Below are 21,811 nucleotides of genomic sequence, written 5' to 3'. Positions count from 1 at the left end.
CGTACGTCTCTCGATACCTGCCGTGTGGTGGCGCTCGGTCTGCGATCACACAGTGGCGACACGCGGGTCCGACATGTACTAATGGACCGCGGCCGATTTAAGCTACCACCTAGCAAGTGTGGTGTCTGGCAGTGACACCACACCGATTTTCAGTATTTTATTCATATTATTGCCTTTAATAAAGGTAGAGATCGAACAAGATCGCAAAACTGAGACTCACCCAGTTTCAAGACACATAGATCCAAAAATTAAATTAAATAGGCAAATAAAAGAACCCTTAATCTGTCCACTGTTCGCCGCTATTCTCGAATGCTACAAAATTTCACCAGTGTTCTACTACTGATTCTCATTACCTGAAACTGTGCTCAAAAATCATGTTGCAATCGAGGATCATACCACATTTGGGCATTATGAATAACGTGTACTAAAGGGTGAAAACTAAGGTCGAAGAACTCTATTTTTCGTACTAATTTGTTCGCTTTCAAGGACTACAGGCATATTATGTAGACGTAGCAAGTCTGCTAATTCTGTTTTTATTGCGTTTATATGAATGAATTGCTTTGAAGTTTTTAATTTATTGCTGTTATTATAATTCCTTCCTCTTCGATTATTTCATAGAAATGACAGACAAATCTTTAATCTTTTAAAGCACATTAAGCATTGCACTTCATTGGTATGTGACTTAGTAAAAATTAGGGTTGATGCCATTTTGTAATTCAACAGATGACCAGCGACGACAGCTGGAAGCTACCGTATAGACCAGGCGGTGGCAAGTCTAGCGAGCTGCACGCACACGTACCAAGACGCACGGCAACTGGTATATTAATGTCTCAGTAATGCTGTACGAGTTCTTATGCCATGTACTTGTTGCTCGTTTCTGTCGGCGCTGTTACTAAAATAGCACTGACCGTTTTTCTCATTTTGTATAATAACGCAATATTTCGAACCAAACCACAATTTACAAATAAAAATTGTCCGTTTTTAAAAAAGATTTATTTAAAAAGAAAAGACGTTTAGCACTGCTGCCTTGGCTAATTGATATTCCTGTTTTTCTTACTCGGTTGTTAGTAAAAAAAACACCTATATTTATTTATTTATTTATTTATTTATTTTTGAAGATGTTTTCAGTTCCACAACTACCTTCATCCCAACGACTACACTCATTCCAAATACTTTCATTATTTAAAACTATAAATGTGTGAAAGTTTCGAGCGGGTGTCCTGGTTTATCGTGTAATGTACACTCCTGGAAATGGAAAAAAGAACACATTGACACCGGTGTGTCAGACCCACCATACTTGCTCCGGACACTGCGAGAGGGCTGTACAAGCAATGATCACACGCACGGCACAGCGGACACACCAGGAACCGCGGTGTTGGCCGTCGAATGGGGCTAGCTGCGCAGCATTTGTGCACTGCCGCCGTCAGTGTCAGCCAGTTTGCCGTGGCATACGGAGCTCCATCGCAGTCTTTAACACTGGTAGCATGCCGCGACAGCGTGGACGTGAACCGTATGTGCAGCTGACGGACTTTGAGCGAGGGCGTATAGTGGGCATGCGGGAGGCCGGGTGGACGTACCGCCGAATTGCTCAACACGTGGGGCGTGAGGTCTCCACAGTACATCGATGTTGTCGCCAGTGGTCGGCGGAAGGTGCACGTGCCCGTCGACCTGGGACCGGACCGCAGCGACGCACGGATGCACGCCAAGACCGTAGGATCCTACGCAGTGCCGTAGGGGACCGCACCGCCACTTCCCAGCAAATTAGGGACACTGTTGCTCCCGGGGTATCGGCGAGGACCATTCGCAACCGTCTTCATGAAGCTGGGCTACGGTCCCGCACACCGTTAGGCCGTCTTCCGCTCACGCCCCAACATCGTGCAGCCCGCCTCCAGTGGTGTCGCGACAGGCGTGAATGGAGGGACGAATGGAGACGTGTCGTCTTCAGCGATGAGAGTCGCTTCTGCCTTGGTGCCAATGATGGTCGTATGCGTGTTTGGCGCCGTGCAGGTGAGCGCCACAATCAGGACTGCATACGACCGAGGCACACAGGGCCAACACCCGGCATCATGGTGTGGGGAGCGATCTCCTACACTGGCCGTACACCACTGGTGATCGTCGAGGGGACACTGAATAGTGCACGGTACATCCAAACCGTCATCGAACCCATCGTTCTACCATTCCTAGACCGGCAAGGGAACTTGCTGTTCCAACAGGACAATGCACGTCCGCATGTATCCCGTGCCACCCAACGTGCTCTAGAAGGTGTAAGTCAACTACCCTGGCCAGCAAGATCTCCGGATCTGTCCCCCATTGAGCATGTTTGGGACTGGATGAAGCGTCGTCTCACGCGGTCTGCACGTCCAGCACGAACGCTGGTCCAACTGAGGCGCCAGGTGGAAATGGCATGGCAAGCCGTTCCACAGGACTACATCCAGCATCTCTACGATCGTCTCCATGGGAGAATAGCAGCCTGCATTGCTGCGAAAGGTGGATATACACTGTACTAGTGCCGACATTGTGCATGCTCTGTTGCCTGTGTCTATGTGCCTGTGGTTCTGTCAGTGTGATCATGTGATGTATCTGACCCCAGGAATGTGTCAATAAAGTTTCCCCTTCCTGGGACAATGAATTCACGGTGTTCTTATTTCAATTTCCAGGAGTGTATATCAATGCACGGTCCTCTACATAACCTGCTGGCTGGTTGGCCGATTTAATCCAGATGCTTCTTTTTACAATTCCGCACATAGTGATCCATCCATTCTGTTAGCTTTCAAAATAAAATCTCACAGACAGAACAGTTTTTCTGAGAGTTTCTTTGCTAGCCTCGAAGTTCATGCCTGTGCGACAAAAGCTGCGAAGGTTTTGAGAAAAAGATATTACCTTTTATTGTTCATAACATCGCAGGAACTGATATCTAATATCATATTTCTCTACATAGTCGCTGAAATACGAGGGCTATTCCGAAAGTAAGGTCCGATAGGTCGCGAAATGGAAACCACGGTAAAAATCAAAAATGTTTTATTTGCAACAGTTAGATACACCTTGCAGCTACTTATCTCCATAGTCGCCGACCCGACTTAGACATGTATCGTAGCGTTGTACCAACTTTCCCATACCCTCGCTATAGAAGGCAGCCGCCAGTGCTCTCCGCCAATTCTCTACGCTGGCCTACGGCTCGTTGTCTTGTGCCGAAATGTTGTCTTCATAACCAGCGGTTCATGTGACCTGAGCTGAAACTCAGAGGGAGACAATTACGGGCTGTATTGTGGGTAATCTCACATTTCCATTTGAAAACGATGCAGGAGCATCTTCATTGCCCCTGCAGAATGCGGCTGAGAATTGTCTTGAAGACGAAACAGCACGACAGTTATGTAATGTTAGCTGCATAGCTTCAGGGGAAATTTCTCACCAGGCCCCCGTACTTGGCGGCAGACACTATTTTCTAGACATCTTTACGCACTCACTGCGAGCTCAGAAATGAGAAGAGCGACGTGATGCTAACTGGGGTTATACTAGAGACACTACCCAACACATCTGTACAAAGCTTTATCGGATTTTCATAGTCGTTTCCATTTCGTGACCGATCGGACCTTACTTTCGGAATAGCCCTCGTATTTATTGTGTGAATCTTACTTAATGCGCCTTGGGGCAGATACTTGAACCCTACTCCTCTCAGCAACGTGTTGTTCCTTCGGTGATTTGCACGCAGTTGACTTACTTCAGTTTTGCTTGTCGACACTGCCTTGCGCATTACATAATCTTCTCTGTCGACGCTGTCACACATTTCTTGTTCTCATTGTAAGTAAAATTAATGTCGCTGACAGCAAATCCGCCCCTTCCCGCGGTCAGTCACTTCCCTGTTCACACTGCAAGGTAACAACGCTGTCTATTTTGAACAGGAACGTGACTACACCTATTCACGTGACCAGGATAATTCCCGCTGCCTGGGTTACCAGTTCCCCTTGCCGAGTAACAACTCAAGTACGGTTCGTGTGTTTGTTGTTACAGCTTTCATATCAAATGCTCAAATTGTTGCCCCCGAACACTGATACATCCAAACCAGCAATTCTGGACAGTGTTGGATAAGACTTATACAACATTTCATGTCTACACGAGTCGTTAATGTTTCTTCGTTTGCCCATAGGTAAACGTTCAGAGGTGCTAAGTCTGGCGAGAGTGCAGACCGAAAACAATCTTCAGATTTTCTGTTAAGAAGGTCTGTAATCATCTGTGTGGAATGGGCAGGACACCCCTCAAGTTGGCGCAAGATGGACTGCCTTATTTTCAGTGCGGTGTCTTCCACTACCTCTAGCAGCATATTTGGTAGGGATTGTAGGTATTTGCGACCATTTACAGGCCCAGCAATAAAGCCCGCAGACGAAGATCGTTGTTTGTCTTATCTCAGCCACCGTACTGTTTCACCTTATCAGTAATGAAAGTTACGAAGACTGATTTGTCCATGGCTTGTACACCATGCGTCGTCCGCTAAGAAAATCTTGTATAGGAACGCCGCATCACTTTGTAGTTTCTTTGAAATGAAGATATGGGAATGTAGCTGATGCTATGAAAGACACGATGCTCTGCTTTTCATGCTTATTGAATAGGAGAGTGTATTGCTCCTGGGAACCCTTTTCACACTTTCGCCACTAGCCAGACTTGTAATAGAAGCTTCGCATATTGTCTTATTCCATTTTGAAATTATAGTACTAACTTTATTTGTGCTGTAGTCTTTTTCCGAAACTGCAAAAAAGACTCTCAAAATTAAAGTTTTTTCCAAATGTTGAGAAAGTGTGCTAAAGTACGACATAGTCATGTATTTGGGAACAAATTTTCTTTTAGAATTTTAAAATGTTGCAGTCGAGAAAATTTTGTCAACACAGTAATTAATAACTTGTGTTACAGTATTGCTCTCCTTCACACTAGTAATCAGTAAGTGAAACCAAATTAAGAAGAATTATTTTCAAAAACCAGTTACAAGTTAAAAACTTATTGAAATAGAAGCTGTTGGAACTAACATAAATTGCCATTTTCAAGACTGCGAAAATAGTTAAGACATTAATGAAGTTCTGTTCATTAGTAAATGTCATGTGCTCTACGATACAAGACCTTCTTCCGTTTCAAGGTACAAGATGATGTTCCGTCCATGTTATGTAACTAGTTTTAAAAATATGCAGAATTTTACTCATCATAAAACTCTGAAACTAAAGAATGAACATTATCTTTAGTAATTAACCAATATTCTATATATTATACAGCACTTACATATGTAGACTCGTAATATTTACAAGCGTTGCACATAACGCAACCTCATGTCTCACAACAAGAACAGGAGAAAATGGCTGTCTCTAGAGCGCATTCCTTCGTATAATTCTAAGGTCAGACACTAGATTGAGACACCGACTGTAACACAGCATGTGATCCTCGGTACACTCTCCCCCAGATACAACAGTTGCCCCTATCATTTTTTTTTCACCTCGACCGCCCAGTGCTACAATAAGAAGTGAAAAAAAAGCAACATACGTTCATCTTGGAGCCAGAAACCTAAAACGGCCGCCTTGTTTACAAAATAACTGCATTCATCGTTACCAACATCCTCCGGATCAAATGTCTCTGTCAGCAGCCTGTTGTTCTTGATTATGTATTATCTTTTCCCCAGTTCTTCCCCTTTTTCTAACCCTTTTACGTGTTCTTCTTCATCATAAGGCCTTGTTAGTCCATACTTTTCATGGTCAACTCCCATCTTTAATTTATCTCCCTTATTGTCCTCTGTATGCGTTGTTATCCATCAATATTACCCTTTCCTTTAATGACCATATCTACTCCCATCCTCTGCAGACCACTGTGAAGAGCGTGTCCAAGGGTATTTCTCACCAACTGCGACATAATCGCGTATACAAACAGTGATCCAATACTGTAAAATGCTTTTTTATTCCAGTCTCTGATCACAAATGAATTCTTTAGACGATGAACATCCTCAGATCTTTTTTACACCATGTCCTAAAGTGATACGGCCATAATGGCATCGTCAAAACATATAAACATAATCAGCATAGCATCTTCACATCTTGTCCGTCTCCATGTTTTGGAGTTCCTCAACTTTTCAGTAGCAGTATACCACTTTCTCCTGCGTTTTATAGAACAGTAGCTCTTAACACTAATATTACATAAACATTGATTCTTCCCATGCAGACATGCTATAGAAGGTATCGATGAGTTGTTGTGCGACCTTCCCGTTCTTCTTAATTTGTTATTCACTTTCATAACTCGCATGTTTTTTAAATACTATTTTCAGATTTCTAAAATCCTTGTAGTCCTTAATTATGTTTCCCTCATGTCTATCTCTTTGGTATCAGAACAAATGAATAGATAGCCCATCTTTTCAAAAACTGTTTCTAAATAGCGTTTCTTTTAGTCTTCTTCGAGTTTCCACGTCTTGTTGTTATCATCAGAATTACCTTTGGTTACCTGACTGATGGAGTGATAACGAAGTGTGTGGAAATGTGTCTCACCCATTTGGAAATACATTGCACGATATTTCTTTATATAGTTCCTCAGTGCACATTGGAAGTATGTCTTAAATTTGAAAAACAAAATAAAAAATAAAAAAAACAGAAAATAGTAGAACTGTAATAAACGTTTTGCTGTTATAAACTCTTCAGAGGTAATATTGCCGAGTTTCACTGAGGACTGAAGTCGTGCTATTGGTTGGTTGGTTCATTTGGGAAAGGGGACCAAAAAGCGAAATCCATCGGCCCCATCCGATTAGGGAAGAATAGGGAAGAACGTCGGGCGTGTTCTTTGAAAAAAACCATCGTGGCATTTGACTGAAGCGATTTAGGAAAATCACGGGAAACCTAAATCAGGATGGTCGCACGCGGATTTGAATCGTCGTCCTCCCTGTAGTCGTACGATAAAAATTGTTTACATAACTTACGTAACATTTGCTTACTCCACATTTGCTAACACGTGCGTTATTTTTAATATTGACATGCACTTTGAAAATGCTACACTGTCTTTCGGTCGGCCTATTAGTGTCAGTGAGCTCAAAATAAGCTTCATGTACACATGACAATTCCACATGGCATTCTAAGTTAGTCCGAGAGAGAATAGGAAGAACACCGTTGGAATGGCCGACTTGTGAAGTGTCGACCTAAATACAGGTACAAAAGATGCGGAATGGGGACACTGGCAGTTGTTTCTTGGCAGCTGCCACTTAGCACAGGTGAACGACATCCTGGTTAAAAATAACTGCGCAGTCTGCCTGCTTAGCTGGGTGGTAACATGCTTGCCTCCCATGCACTGGGCCCGGATTCGATTCCCGGCCGGGTCCGGAGATTTTCTCCGCTTGGGGACTGGGTGTTGTGTTGTCGTCATCATCATTTAAACCTCACCATCGGTCGCAAGTCGTCCAGTGTGGCGCCGACTGAAAGAAGACTTGCACTTGGCGGCCGACAATGACGTACAATCATTTCATTTCATTCAATAACTACGCACATTGCTCATCTCACTATTCGTTACTGTTATAAGAAGTAAATCCGTCAAGCTCTTTGAACACTGACAGCAATTCGTAACTGAGCGAATAATTCACTTTCAGTGCCTACCCATATGTACTGATTTCTAAGAATCTTTTTACATGAGAATTTCTCATGGCATTTAGACGCATTGCTGAAACGCACTTAAAATAGCGATAACATTCCGGAACTAAGTGATATTAGCAAAACCATAAAAATGGATAATAAAGTCATTGTTCTTACAGAAGATGATAATGGTTGTGTTGGAGATAATAGTTTTTACACTAGATTACAGCAACCCGTTTTTGTGTGTAGCTTATGTTACACGCCATACTTCCAGAAAGATGGTGATTCAGTACAGTTTTATTATGAATTTTGTGGTTCACAGCAGAACGTACGCTGTAATGAAGCTACCTGAGAGATTTAAACCGTTTTCTGTACTCCCCAAACACAAAAAAAAAAAAAAAAAAAAAAACAGGATGAAGACGTGAATTGCGCAATAAGACGCATTCAGGTAATGCAGTTGGTGTGAAAGCATACTGCTAACGGCCTCTTGACGTCGCGTTCATTAAAGAAGGAGCAGCACCTCAGATGGGCAAAGATCTACATCTAAATCTACATCATACTCCGCAAGCCACCTAATGGTGTGTGGCGGAGGGTACTTTCGGTGCCATTATCTGACCCCTCCAACCCTGTTCCACTCGCGAATAGTGCGTGGGAAGAACGATTGTCGGTAAGCCTCTATATTGGCTCCAATTTTTTCGAATTTTCTCCTCGTGGTCAATACGCGAGATGTATGTCGGTGGAAGTAATAAGTTGTCTCACTCCTCCTGAAAAGTGCTGTCCCGAAATTTCAATAGTAAATCTCTCCGTGATGCACAACGTCTCCCTTGTAACGCCTGCCAGTGGAGTTGGTTTAGCACCTCCGTAACGCTCTCTCGCACAGATAAACGATCCCGCGACGAAACGCGCCGCCCTTCGCTGGATCTCTATCTCATCAATCAGTCCTACCTGATAGGGATCCCAGATAGATGAACAACACTCAAGAATCGGGCGAACAAGCGCCTCATAGGCCACTTCTTCCGTGGATGAGTTACATTTTCTTAAGAATCTTCCGATGAATCTGAGTCTTGTGTCTCCTTTTCCCACTATCTGTTTTGTATGGTCATCCTACGTAAGGCTGCTCTGGATACTTACACCTAGATATTTTACGGCAGACGCTGTCTCCAGCTGTTTCTCGTCAATATTGTAGCTGTACAGTAGTGGATTTCCTTTCCTATGTATGCGCAATATGTTACATTTATTTACGTTCAGGTTCAACTTCCAGAGTCTGCACCATTCTTCAATTCTCTGCAGGTCATTCTGCAAATTCTTACTATCTTCTGGCTTCGCTACTTTGGTATAAACAACTGCATCATCTGCTAATAGCCTTAAAGAACATTCGATGCTTTCTGCTAGATCATTTATGTATATTGTGAGCAGCAACGGTCCTATCACACTTCCCTGTGATACTCTGGATATTACCTTTACCTCTGTCGATTCAGTTCCATTAACAGCGATGGGCTGAGTTCTCTCTGCAAGAAAGTCTTGAATCCAATCGCAGGTCTGCTCCCATACTCCCTAAGCTCGTTTTTTTTTCATTAAACGGCAATGCGGGACGCTGTCAAAAGCCTTCCTGAAGCCAAGGAACACGGCGTCAGCCTGAGCGCCGTAGTCCACTGCGCTGTGGATCTCATGGAGGAACAGAGCGAGCTGAGTTTCCCGGGAATGTTTATGAAACTTCGAAAAATGTAATTCTAGATGGTCGCGCAGAGTTCTGAATTCTGTCCTCTCTGACTATGAATCATTGTGTCACCTCGCTCTACTAGGTGGTAAGTGCGTCGCACACGAATGGCAAGGGACCGGGTTCGAGTCCCAGTCTAAAAAATATTTTGTCAGATACTTTCACATAGAAAAGGAGGAAAGATTAGAGTGTAACTTCCGTTATCAGTGTGGTCATTATAGTCGGAGCACAAGCTCGGATTAGTGAAGGATGGATAAGGAAACCGGCCGTGTCCTTTCAAAGGAACTATCCCAGCATTTTCATTAAGAAATTTAGAGAAATCACGGAAAACATCAACCTGGATGGCCAGGGCTGGATTTGAAGCGCCGTTCTTCGGAATACGAGTCCAGTGTGCTAACCACTTTGTCGCTATTCTTCCTTAATTCACCACTATTCTTTCATATTAGAAATAACAGTCTGGGATATTACAACCGAATTCATACGCCATACATTTCTGCGGTCAGTACTAAGCGACTCTTGAGGTGGCGTAAACAGCGACGCCACTGGACAGTCTGTGACTTGGAACGAGTGATTTGGAGCAATGAACCACGCTGTACCCTGTAGCAATCCGATGGAAGCATTTGGGTGTAGCAGATGCCTGGAGAATATTACCTACCATCATGTTTAGTGCTAACAACGAGTACGGGAGAGGTAATGTTGCGGTATGAGGGTGTTTTTCGTGGTCAGGGCGTGATCCCGTTACTGTGCCTAAGAAAATGCCATATTCGGACAGAAATGGAAACATTTTACAGCACTCCGCATTGCGTACAATGGAGGAACAATTCGGAGACGATAACTGTTTACTTCAACACGACAGTGCACCTTGCCACAAAATAGCGTCTGTGAGGCAATGATTTGTCGACAATAACATTCCTGAAATGCTCTGACTTGTCCAGATTCCAGACCAGAACCCAGTGGAGGACCTTTGGGATGAGTTCGACTTCGCTCCATGCTCCTGCCTCCAACATCTCTACCTTCTCCGGTTTCGGTCCTTGAGAAAGAATGGGCTGCAGTTCTTCCATACAAACTCAGGTACCTCATTAAACGTATCCCCAGTAGAGTTCAAGCCGTCATAAAGGCAAAGGGTGGGCACATCCCGTATTAATGTCCACTAATGGGTGTGCGAACACTTTTGATTAGATAGTGTAAGTCAGCCTCTAACATAACCGCGAGAAGGTAAAAAGCAAATAAAAAGCAGTTTGATTGGTGATAGCTGTGAATCGCTGTTTGATCCATTACGCAACAATATTCTGAGTAACTAGTACAGCTCTTTCCCACATCTCGTTCGAATCAGCACAGCGGATTAGCGACTATGGCTGGTGCAGTCAACCAAAGTGCGGTTTTTCAGTGGTTTTCCATTAGCTCTTTTACGCAAATGCTGGGCTGTTTCCCAATTCGCCTCAGAAAAACGATACACAAGCAGTTAAAATACGACTACACACAGAACAAAGTTTACACAGTGCACAAACAGGTGACGCTCACGACTTCCCTTCCGTAGACGGGATGAACGCTAAGAAGAAGAAAAAATAAGAAGTACGTATCTTTAGTGTACCAAGAGCGCACATTCAGATATTCTATAAGTCTGCGTCCGAGGCATTCACAAATATTTCACTACAGGTATTGAAAACCGAAGGGATTAGCAGTAAGCCGTCCGAATTTCATATGTAGTTAATGACAGGAAAGCATCACGAAGTCCTACAGAAAGCAGTACAATCTTAATAATTTCTACCGAGCAGACGACAACATATTTTTGCAGGATTCCCCTGTCGCATATGAACTACAATTATGATGTACTGTGCGCATCCACGGATCTCCGACACCTGCTATACTTACAACTAAATTTATAGGTTACGCCTCGTGAAGCTGAAAGACTGTCCAGGTAACTGTATCATCCTACGCCCTCTCCTTTTCTCTTGCTCGTTTTCCTATAATTAATGTCTTGTTAACAGTAACCGCCTTCTGCCCGAAATGATTTAAAGAAACAGCGACGAACTTAAATTAGGTTGGCTACATCTAGAAACGAGCGCGCGCTCTCTCAGTTTAATGGTTCCATCTTATTAACCACTCCTTCACTCTGAACAGTCCTCTGACTTTTCTCAGACCCAATAATTTAATTTTATTCTTATCCTCTGCTAGTGTTTTCAGTTTGTTCTCTTAAGCAGAAAACTGGGCATCGTTATCAAAGAATTACAAATGCCATTGGTGACTTGTTTGTAATTCCTTGATTGTGTAGGGGAAGAAGGGATGACTCACCATTACCGCTCTAATCATATTCCAGAACAAATATTTGGTAGGCAGCACTTGTACGAAGTAAATACTAAAAACAAGCACAGTACACCAATGGACATAAACGAACTCACCAATTTCAAACGTCAGTTGTTACTCTTTCGGTACTGAGGGACACTGCTGTGGTTTCCATACCCTAAAGCACACTGTTTTTGATTTCAATTACTGACCGCAAACGCCTGTGTTCTCCTGGTATGGAAAGAAAAGCTATACTCAATAGAAGAGCAGCACATTCCTTAATCATGCAACTGATGTTCTTCTTTTGTCTACCAAAACTACTATCAAACTTCTTGGTGAGTGGTATATGGGAGGTAGCTCAGTTAATATGGCTGTGTAATTACGAACTCCTGTAAACGTCGATTGCTTTACGTTTCTTCTGGAGATGAATGGGATAACATACTCTCCACTCATCTTTGTCAAAGAACTGAAGTATCCTATCATCTTGATCCTCTTGTGCCTGAAGTGGCTTGACTTTGTAGGATGAGCAATAAGTCTCCAAAATTATGTGTTGTACCCGGATTTGAGCCGCACGACTGCTTTTTTCTTTTTTTAGTCTAACTCTTGAATGAAACGATGTGACATTTAATGCGGTCTTACAAAGGCAAATCACAAGTATTAACTATAACAACTGATCAATTTACTGTACCTTTTCTCTTCAAAATGGATGCTATTTATACTTTTTTATTTTTAATTTTCTCTTTTCCTATCAGAAATTTCATGCCGTCATACAATTTCTAGTATAAAATCGAATTTGTGGAATACCGAATTAATAAACTATATGCAAGGACGGACACCACTATTGATGGTTGGTTAAATCATGTGAGTGCTTTATAGTCCAAAAATGGCTCTGAGCACTATCGGACTCAACTTCTGAGGTCATCAGTCCCCTAGAACTTAGAACTACTTAAACCTAACTAACCTAAGGACATCACACACATCCATGCCCGAGGCAGGATTCGAACCTGCGACCGTAGCTGTCTTGCGGGTCCAGACTGTAGCGCCTAGAACCGCACGGCCACTTCGGCCGGCCTTTATAGTTCGCTTTATAGATATTGATAGAGAAGTTACTTCAAATCCTAACGAAACCTAAGAGCACTGTAAAGGATAATGTAGGAAAACAGCTACTACCTCGTTGGAAACTATTGGTTTACTATCCGAATAACTTTTCAATGGCAATTCGCGACTAAGGAATCGAAATGAATATTCAACACAGCAACTTGGATCTACCTTCTTCATATAAACTATTTGCATTATTATAACCTTTACTATTTATTCTCGAGAAATTACGATATAATTAATGAATAAATTAATAGATTAAGATACATAAACTGTACGTTATTTGGCAGTTATGGAATAATGGAAAAGTAGCATGTTCTTCACTCTAATAAACCAGAGGAGCATGAACTCTAATGAACCAAAGGAGAGCTCCCATTTCAAATATCACACGATATGTAGGAAGTTAATAAGTACCAGAAACTTTGTTTGAAAACCTCGGTGCTTTACATGCCTGATCCTGCCGCAGAAGGCAAAATCTCATCTTTATTCGACCTAAGAACCAAGTCACCCTACCAATTACAGGATTATTTACAAATTAAATAGAATTCGAAGCACAATCGAAACTGATTTTTTCGCGTGCGCAAAGCGCTGTCAGAGGTGGACATAAAAGTAAGTGGCGGTTTGTGGTGTGCACTCGCCTTGAGACTAATGCAGCGGATATACTTAAGGCCACGACTTAAAACACACGACGAAGCCGTCTACGTACTTCATCCACATATTCTTCAAAAGAATTGGAATGATCAACCCGGTTATAGACACAAAGATATAGTGTTTTTACAATTAAGTTGGAAAACCCTCAGAATTTGCATCACTTTAACTACTAGAAAAAAAATTCTTGAACCGAGTGGTTCCAGAACCACAGAACTTTGCAGCTAATATCTGAGGCTTCCCACTTAGCCATTAAACCACACATTTAACGGTTACTCTTGTTACATCACACTACAAAGAACAGTAACTGAACAGTCACACTCTGTATGACCTTGAATTCCTCAGATTTTCTCAAAACCTTGATTTCGCTATAAGTACACGGGAGGAAGCAATATGTAGCCTGCATTGTCTTAGAAATTACGCTCCCGAAATTTTAAAAATAACTCTATCCGTAATACACAACGTATCTCTTGCAGCGCCTTCCATTGGAGTTTGATAAATATCTCTGTCACATTCTCATGTTTACTAAATGAACCCGTGACAAAACGATCCGCTTTGCTTTGTATCTTTTTCTACGTCCTGTATTAAACATATCTGAGAGAGAAAGAGATCTTTTCACGAAAACATTTTTTTATGTTTACTATCGTTCCTTAGTTGCTTCTGTTTTTTGCAGATGTGGTCCGTCTATACAGCTAAATAACTGGCTGTTTGTTTTGTGCCACGCCCCTTCCGCCGCTTTGTTTGCGAACACAGATAAAGCACGGAAAAAAAAACACACAGCGACAAATTGGGAAAACCTGATACAGTAAACGCACAATCAACACGCAGTGAACAGCGAAACTGAGGTGTTCAGTTAAAATGTGTTCGTAAAGCACCGAAAATCTGACAACCTCGTGTACAGAGACCAACGAAGTATCGGGTGGTTATAATTAAACTTTCCCTATTCAACCTGTTATAACACGGAAACTATTTACTGTACGAGTACCAAACTTGGTAGAATTAATACCTAGAGTATATGGTCATGATTTACATGCGTCACAGCACCAAGATCCAGTTCCAACTGTGGCCACCAAGTGCCATAATCAGTCTTCGTGGTTCATAGTCTCACACACCTGACCAGTCGCAGTGCACTTGTTGATGTGTCAACATGAGCTTGGACAAAAGGAGCAGGGCATTGTTGCTGAAGCTCTGTTATCAAAACAACAGTAATGCTGCAGCTGCACTTCGAGAATATCGACGGCTGAAAGATTACAGAGGTCCTCTTTCTCCACCTGCTGTGCAGAGCATGATGAAGAAGTTCGAATCAACTGGAGAACTGGACGTCGCTCTGGGATGAGGCCGATGACCGGTTGCACCACAGGTGATTGATGAAATCGCTGTTGCTATGGCAGACCACACTGCGCGCAATACCCGATCGCCAGGCAGTGCGCGTGGTGTATCACGACAGTTGAAGATCCCGTGGTCCACTGTACGGAAGATGCTTTAAATCATTCTCAAATGGTATCCGCACAAGATCCATATCGTACAGCAGCTTGCACCACAGGACGCACAACGACGTGTTGACTTCGATCTCCACTTTCTCGCAAGGATTGAAGTTGACGAGGGCTGGCCCTGGACCATCCTGTGGACAGATGTAGCTCATCTTTCTCTGACGGGTGAGTTGAACACGCAGAATCGCCGAGTGTGTGGATCTTCACCTCCAGTCACTGTGCATGAAGTTCCTCTGTACGGTTAACGTGTCACCGTATGGTGTGGCTTCTCGGCTACTTTCATCATTGGCCCATTCGTTTTTGAACAAGGTGGCGTTCAGGGACCAAAGACGGGCAGTGTGACTGGCCAGCTTTACTACGATGTGCTTCGCCAGCATGTCACACGCTCCCTACAGGAGAGAGACGCATTGAACTCAACAGTTTTTATACAAGTTGGGGCCCCACCGCACATCGCTCGTGAAATTTACATCCTTCTTCGAAACGCATTTATAAACGATCGAATTATCTGCCGATCGTTTCCAAATGCTTGGCCGGCACGATCACCTGATCTCACTCCCTGTGATTTCTTGTTGTGGGGCTACCTGAAGGACAGGGTTTACCAAGTGAACATTCACACATGTGCTGATCTGAAGCGCAGCATATCAAGAGAGGTAGCCAGCATACCTACGGACATCCTTTGTTCTGCTGTGCAGAATGCGATCCTGCGCTTTCAGACTCTTCTGGACACTGATGGGCGCCATACGGAGCCCCTTTTGCAGCAGTAATGGTGTGATGTACCGTACCAGCAAATTAAAAGTGTTTCATTTGAATTGATTCTGAATTAGTACCTCGTACGGTAATTAGTTTCCGTGTTATAGCGTAAGAAATAAGGAAAGATTAATTATAACCACCTGGTACAACCGCAGGGTAGTACATGTGGAGTAATAAGATAACAAATCGTAGTTAGAACCTAACAGTAATTTAACCTCACGAACCTTATGCTGCAAAAAACTGTATCTCACATAACACCAACGAAAAACTATAATATTGTAAAATATATGCGTGCAACGGTCTACTAAAGAGACTGCCTACGCTACGCTTATCCGTTCTTTGATGGAGTACTGCTGTGCGGTGTGGGATCCGTACCAGGTAGGATTGAAGGAGGACATCGAGGAAACCAAGAGAAGGGTAACCCGTTTCGTAGTATCACGAAATAGGGGAGAGAATGTCGCGAATATGAGAAGCAAGTTGGGGTGGCAGTCATTAAAACAAATGCGTTTTTCACTGCGGCGAGATCTTTTCACGAAATTTCAGTCACCAACTTCCTCCTCTGCAAGTGTAAGTATTTTACTGTCATCAAACGTACATACGGAGAAATTATGATCTTAATAAAATAAGATAAATCAGAGCTCGCACAGGAAGATTTACGTGTTCATTTCTATCACGCGCTGTTTTAGTGCAACGGGAGAGAAATAGTCCGAAGGTGCCAGGGACTTAAGTGTTATTTGCAGAATAATCATGTAGATGTAGATGTGCACCTGTATATATCATATAACGCAATTTCAGAAACATAAAACAAACGCGTATTACAGGATTTTGTTTCGCAAACAAAAAGAGACGAGTTGCAATGGCACAAAAAAAAAAAATCTCGAAAGAAATTGCTAAACAACTTATCGAAAAAGGGTTTGTAAATTAGTTCTTTCGTGGGTGAATTACGTTTCCTTAGGATTCTTCTAATAAATCTCAAACTAGCTTTTACTACAACTACTTTTATGTAGGCATCGCACGTTTGAGTTCTTCCGGATGACCACTCCTAAAAATTTTACTGTTGTGACAGTTCCCTGTTACTGATAGACAGTCGTTTAACCGACCAGTAAGTAGTCCTTCCTCCTGTTTATGAACAACACATTAAGTTTATTGATGGTGCGGGTCAACTGCCAGTACATGCACCATGCACTGGTCCTCTGTAATTATGCCACGTACGTCGCTACGATGTTCTGACTTGGCTACTTCACTGCACACAACAGCGTTAGCCGCAAGCATTCCTACAGAAATTCCGCCGACGTCCATCACTACACTTACACACATCGTGTGCAGTATCGGTCATGTAACACTCTCTTAGTGTACTCCCTAGGTTAGTTTCACGTCTGACAGATTCGCCACATTGAAAACGACATATTTGAGCCGGCCGGTGTGGCCGTGCGGTTCTAGGCGCTTCAGTCTGGAACCGCGTGACCGCTATGGTCGCAGGTTCGAATCCTGCCTCGGGCATGGATGTGTGTGATGTTCTTAGGTTAGTTAGGTTTAAGTAGTTCTAAGTTCTAGGGGACTGATGACCACAGATGTTAAGTCCCATAGTGCTCAGAGCCATTTGAACATATTTGAGCTCTACTTGCAAGGAAGTCCTGAGTCTAACAAAAAGCTTTTCTGATGTTCCATTAGCCCGTACATAGTTCGTTCGTTTCATATAACTTCCGACGGTCAAAGAACACAGCAGGAACTAAGGTGCCGTTATGTGTTACAGTCTACATTACATGGACGAATAGAGCTAGCCGAGTCTCTACAAGTGCGCTGTTTATCCCTAGAGATGACTTTCGGTCTCAGAAATACGCGAGCACTAAACATTGTGAGGCAGTGTGCGGCCGGACTCTTCTACATGGGACACTACTGAGCTGCAGGTAATTCACCATCGAGATCTTCACCAGCGACAACACCTGGAGAGTGGACTTCCTTCAGAGAAACGGAAGCGCCGACGACAGGAAATTTCGCGAGCCGCCTTCCCCGGCCACTGTGTGTGTGTGAGTTGGAGCCACTGACCTTTGCTGTGTGGCGGAGTGGCGCGCAGGAGAAGGGAAGCCGCTGTGCTGAGCCTGTGGCTGCCGGGCGTCGACTGAGGACGGCCGCGGCGGCGGCGCCGTTTCAAGCGTCGGCCGAGCGCGAGCGGCGTCGCGGAGGTGTCGGGTGACTCACCGCCGGCCTGACGTCGCCCTGAATATTCTGGGACCGCCGCGTCGCGACGCGCCGCTCTGCAGGTGCATGGCTCCATCGACTTTGATCACCATTACGACACCCACACGTCGCTGAAGGCGTTTGACTCATTACGTGGGACGTTGTCACGTGGCTCTGACGTCCTGATAGCCGGAACGAAGACCCTATATTGAGTGAAGTCCCTGTTCCTTTTTTGGCTATTAGTTGAGTACCCGGCGCTGCCCGAATATGTATTTATTCCAGTCTTCTATTAGTCCATCTTCTCCTTCCAACCTCTCTCTCTGTCCATCTCCTCCTTCTACGCCCCCCCCCCCCGGTATTCCCCCTCTCCCTGGCAATCTGCTGCTTTCCCTCTCTCCGCCAATCTCCTCCTCCCATTCTCTCCATCTGCTTCTCCCCATCTCTCCATCTGCTCCTTCCCACACTGTCCATCTCCTCCACCCATCTAATTCCATATCCTCTTCCCCCATCCATCTGTTCCTCTCTCCCTTTCCTCTCTCTATGCCTATTTCATCCTTACCCTCTCTCTGCCCATCTCATCCTCTTTCCTTTCTCTGTCCATCTCCTCCTCTCCCATCCACCCTCTCTCTCCCATTCCCTGCTCTCTGTTTTTCTCGTCCTTCCTCTTATCTGTGCTGATCTCCTCCTTCCCCTTCGCTGCCTGCCCAATTTCTCCTCCCATCTTCTCCCCCCATGCTATCATGCTCACACGAATAGGATGCTGATGATTCTTACCCCTGCAGTATTTCTTTCCAGATTGTAACTAATATGTGTACGACCTTTAGGCTACAATATAGCAGGTCAGCAACTGGAAGCAGTTAATTCCATAAACTATCTGGGAGTGCGCATTAGGAGTGATTTAAAATGGAATGATCATATAAAGTTGATGGTCGGTAAAGCAAATGCCAGACTGAGATTCATTGGTAGAATCCTAAGGAAATGCAATCCGAAAACAAAGGAAGTAAGTTACAGTACGCTTGTTCGCCCACTGCTTGAATACTGCTCAGCAGTTTGGGATCCGTACCAGATAGCATTGATAGAAGAGATAGAGAAGATCCAACGGAGAGCAGCGCGCTTCGTTACAGGATCATTTAGTAATCGCGAAAGTGTTACGGAGATGATAGATAAACTCCAGTGGAAGACTCTGCAGGAGAGACGCTCAGTAGCCCGGTAAGGGCTTTTGTTGAAGTTTCGAGAACATACCTTCACCGAGGAGTGAAGCAGTATATTGCTCCCTCCTACGTATATCTCGCGAAGAGACCATGAGGATAAAATCAGAGAGATTAGAGCCCACACAGAGGCATACCGACAATCCTTCTTTCCACGAACAATACGAGACTGGAATAGAAGGGAGAACCGATAGAGGTACTCAAGGTACCCTCCGCCACACACCGTCAGGTGGCTTGCGGAGTATGGATGTAGATGTAGATTGTCCCAGGAGTTTAGGATGAGCTTTTTTAGTGTGGGAATTTTTTGAAAATTTGTGGTAAGGTCTTTTGGGACCTAACTGCTGAGGTCATCGGTCCCTAGGCTTACACACTATTTAATCTATCTTAAACTAACTTACGATAAGGACGACACACACTCCCATGCCCGAGGGAGTACTCGAATCTCCGAAGGGGGGAGCCGCACGGACCATGCATATTTCATGTGTATATGTAGCGAATTTCGTTCGGCAGTTTCATTTTCACAAAGCTCAATGTTCATGACATCGCATCTCCTAACTATCTAGTGTACAATAATATAATTTTGCAGGTACGCCCAGTTGTATATGTGGCTACTTTCTGTGAAATGTGTTGTGAATAATCTTAGTATGGAGCAAGTAACGAATTAAAACGCCATGCATGATGCGGCAGTTTTTTACATAGTATCTGACGTAATATGTATTGAACTATACATGTCGTACAGTGATATACAGGGTGAAAAGTATTTAAACCGACAAACTCTGGGAGGTTGTAGGGGACATCAAAACAAATATTTTTCCCTAAAGTCATTTTTTCCTATGAGGAGTATTTAAAATGGTAGAGGAAGACTTCTCTGGCGGCAAATTAATTAAACCATCAAACACTTTGCCATTTTTTTATGACCAAGAGACAACAACTAGGTAGCAGATACGGCCCAATTAAACAGTCCCCAACTGCACCGACACACACATCAACGAAGAACCGCACTTGATGAGCGCTAGTAGCTGTGGCGTGTTGAAGACTCCATCACCCCCGAACGTTGCTTCATCGGTAAACAACACAGAGGATGGAAATGTAGGATGCATTTCACACTTTTCCAGGTACCACCGCGAGAACTGTGCTCTTGGTGGATAATCAACTGGTTCCAGGTTGTGGACACGCTGTAAGTGAAATGAACGTAACAATTCTTCTCGAAGGAGTTTTCTTACATTCGTCTGATTCGTCCCCACGTTACGTGCACTTGCACTAGTGCTGATTGAAGGATCCCGATCCACATGCTGCAAGACAGCTTCCTCAAATTGCAGCGTTCTTACCGTGCGACGGCATCCCTGTCCAGGTAATTTGCTAAATAACCTGGTCTCACGCAGACGTTGCTACACAGCATCAAAGGTCATATGATGCGCGATACGGCGATTAGGATATTGTTGTTGATAAACCCGATGTGTAGCTCGTCCGTTGTGGTGCGCTATGTAGTACGTACCAACCATATCGGAGTACTCACTCCAGGTGTATCGCTACATTAGTAAACAGAGACAATGCACTACTGCACTGGTGGACAGCAGTTGCCTACAACTGAAGAGCGTAACACGCCCTCTAGCAAATGAAGATCGTAATATGGCCTCTAACAACTGAAGAGCATAATACGGCCTCCACCGGTTTAAATAATCCTCACAGGAAAAAATGACATTAGGGAAAAATATTTGTTTTGATGACCCCAACAACCTCCCAGAGTTTGCCTGTTTAAATACTTTTCACCCTGTATTTTTGTGCGTACATTTAGTGACATATCTGCATACTATCTGCGAAAATTGTTACTAATAGAATTAGTAGGAACTAAGTAATAAATTTAAATGTCTTGCATGATGCGGCATCTTTTCACACATCTCAGTGTGTATGACGTCATATCTCCCGCACTTTGTGTCGTACGGTGATACAATTTTGTAGGTACATTCAGTGGTATATGTGAACACTGTTTGCAAAATGTGTCTCGAATACAGGTAGTAGTAAAATAAGTAATAAATTAAAACATCGTGCTTCATGCGGCAGTTGCACTGCATGTACAGCGAAAATGTAGTAACTGATAAACTTTATTCCTTTTATCGTTTGGTGGGGGTAGTCAGAGGGGAAAATATTACGCGAGGCTAGAAATTACGTGTAAAATTTGTTTCAAGTCTCTAAGTGCTCCCGTTCTCAAACACTGAAAGACTAAAGTATGAATCGCGCGAGGTGGCAGCACGGTCACGAGGGCCTTCACACGGTTCGCACGGCTACCCCCGTCGGAGGTTCGAGTCCTCCCTTCAGCGTGGATGTGTTTGTTGTCCTTAGTTTAAGTTAGATTAAGTCGTGTGTAAGCCTAGGGACCGATGACCTCAGCAGTTTGGTCCCTTAGGAACTTACCACCTCTAAAGTATGGGTAGTCGCACGTCCAAGGCTACACTGGTTTCTAAGCCCCACCCCCTCTGATAGATACGTGGTTCTTATCCCTAAGGTGATGATTTCCAGACAGTAGGTGATACGTGTATCAAGTCTGGTTGAAATCGGTCTAGTGGTTTAGGAGGAGATGTGGAATGTACACACATTCATACATCTAGTTGCATATATCCAGTTCCTACGTTTGAAACTGTTCTGTTATGTCCATATCTGTCCAGTGCCTGAGCAATTATTCTTCTAAAATTTAGCCACATTTCTTCTACAATCTCCTATCCAGAGCTAAACGTTCGAAGCTTCTTATTGAAATACTACACTTTTGCCTCTTTATCTGGCTTTCTCGACACATAAATCTTGTTTTAGTTGCCGTTAGCGATAGTAATCATAGTCGCTACTACTGCCTCACGGCTACTAATACCA

At 43.7% G+C, this 21,811-nt stretch overlaps 1 protein-coding gene across 1 annotated transcript in view; it reads right to left on the bottom strand.

Annotated features, from left to right (window-relative positions):
* The window catches only part of LOC126259803 (uncharacterized), a 77,745-nt gene extending 59,980 nt beyond the window's left edge, over positions 1 to 17,765 (bottom strand). The window contains exon 1 of the mRNA XM_049956831.1: positions 17,610 to 17,765. The gene's annotated coding sequence lies outside the window, so the exon portion shown is untranslated. The remainder of the gene's footprint in view (positions 1 to 17,609) is intronic.
* Positions 17,766 to 21,811: the final 4,046 nt, after the last annotated feature.

This window comes from Schistocerca nitens, chromosome 5 (genome assembly GCF_023898315.1).
Source record: "Schistocerca nitens isolate TAMUIC-IGC-003100 chromosome 5, iqSchNite1.1, whole genome shotgun sequence".
NCBI lineage: Eukaryota > Metazoa > Arthropoda > Insecta > Orthoptera > Acrididae > Schistocerca > Schistocerca nitens.
Note: the sequence above shows the minus strand (reverse complement) of the source record. Positions and strands in the feature narration are given on the sequence as shown.